The sequence below is a fragment of the Microtus oregoni genome, unplaced genomic scaffold (assembly GCF_018167655.1).
Source record: "Microtus oregoni isolate MIOR12 unplaced genomic scaffold, Mior012 000018F_ref0000195, whole genome shotgun sequence".
Taxonomy (NCBI): domain Eukaryota; kingdom Metazoa; phylum Chordata; class Mammalia; order Rodentia; family Cricetidae; genus Microtus; species Microtus oregoni.
In genome coordinates, this window is record NW_024543077.1 from 40847564 (window position 1) to 40849532 (window position 1969).

The 1969-nt window shown below is 39.2% G+C and overlaps 1 non-coding gene across 1 annotated transcript; it reads left to right on the forward strand.

The window, feature by feature from the left end:
- The first annotated feature begins 657 nt into the window (after window positions 1–657).
- On the forward strand, window positions 658–764 carry LOC121459168. The gene has a single exon (XR_005975922.1). It is a non-coding gene; the product is annotated as a U6 spliceosomal RNA (small nuclear RNA).
- The last annotated feature ends 1205 nt before the right edge of the window (window positions 765–1969 follow it).

A 1969-nucleotide genomic window follows, 5' to 3' on the forward strand; every position in this document is an offset into this window, starting at 1 on the left:
GGGTCCTGTCCTACCGTAGGGGCCATGGCAATCTGAGTGACTTCTGCTGCTACATGGGGCCATGGTTGCCCAAGTCTGGGCTGCTGTCAAGAGTCATGTCTGACTCCATGTCTCTACAGCAGCCAGGATCTGAGTTGATGTCTGTGGCTCCTGTTACCACCTAAGGCCATGAAGATGAGACTGTGTTGGTGTCTGTGTGGAAAGCTGCTGCTGTGGTCACCTTGATCTGTGTGGCATGTGGTTAATTAATTTTGCATGGTTTTCTTTTGTGAGGGAATTCTGCAAGGGTGATGGGCAGACACTGGGAAGTGAGCAGAATTGTGTGCATGATGTGAAATTCCCACAGAATCAATCAAGAATTATGGTTAAGGAGCTGGAGAGATGGCTCAGCGGCTAAGAGCATTGCCTGCTCTTCCAAAGGTTCTGAGTTCAATTCCCAGCAACCACATGGTGGCTCACAACCATCTGTAATAAGATCTGGTGCCCTCTTCTGGCTTGCAGACATACACACAGACAGAATATTGTATACATAATAAATAAATAAATAAATATTTTTTAAAAAAGAATTATGGTTAAAAAGAAAAGAGAGAGAGAGAGATAGAAAGTGTTGAAAATGAACAGGATATTTAGGGAAGATGACCTCTAAGACATTAGTTTCTGCTCGCTTCAGCAGCACATATACTAAAATTGGAACAATACAGAGAAGATTAACATGGCCCCTATGTATGGATGACACGCAAATTCATGAAGTGTTCCTTATTTTTTTATTTTGAATGGTATTATTTATAAAGTAATAAAAACAATAAAAAACCGAAATTATAGATGGAAGGGAGACATTTACTCTTAGGACAGCCTTTTCTACATTCTTTTTATTTCATAATTTATTCATCAATAAATTATTTAGTAGAATTAAGAAAATCTGATGGGGGAGGGGGCTGGAGAGATGGCTCAGTGGTTAAGAGCATTGCCTGCTCTTCCAAAGGTTCTTTGTTCAGTTCCCAGCAATCACATGGTGGCTCACAACCATCTGCAATGAGGTCTGGTGCCCTCTTCTGGCCTGCAGACATACACACAGACAGAATATTGTATATATAATAAACAAATAAATATTTTAAAAAAAGAAAATCTGATGGTATATTAAAGTAGGCTAGTAAATAATAGCAATACAATTTCAAGTGTTTATAGGCATGAAGTATTCCACATACTTGAAGTTATATGCTTTGGGCCTTGTGGAAATGTAATTAAGTGCTACTTTTGGAAATGTGATGAAAAGAACATTTAATAAATAACTTAAAAAACTAGTTTCTTCTGTCTAGAAGCTCAAAATGGCCTTGGGGCACCTTGTTCTTTCCAAAGCCAGAGAGAGCAAAAGTGTTTGGAGACTCTGATCCTTATCTCATTCCTAAATGGTTTTAGGGTTATAATTTAGAGTAGCTACAGAGGCCCATTAAAGAAAGCTCATGATTAAGAGAACAGAAACTGTGGCCTGAGTGGAGACCCAGGGTTCTAGGTGGGCAGTGTCCATCACCTAGTCATAGGACCCTCTGAAGTCACACCAAAGGGATAGGGAGAATAATTTATCCTAGAGAGGCATGATGGTACAGCACACAGTCAATCCCTGGACTCTGGCAGTAGAGACAAGAAGATCTTAATGACCCTTGCCTACATAGCAATATACAGGCCTTTCAACACTATGTAGTAAGACTCTGTGTCTAAACTTTTTCTCATTAGTTTATATACTACCCATTTCATTCCTAGAATTCTCCCTACCCAGTGTGGTTCCTCATGCTATGTTGAGTTTCAGTTGGGTCTGTCTATCCCAGGGTGGCCAGATCAGACAATCCCCTTTTTCTTTTTTTTTAGTCTCTTTCATTTGGATTTTGGACACTCATTGAATGTAAGTATAACTTTTCTGATACTTTAGGGTCGTTTACTTTTTCTAAAAATGACCCTTTTTTTAAAAATATTT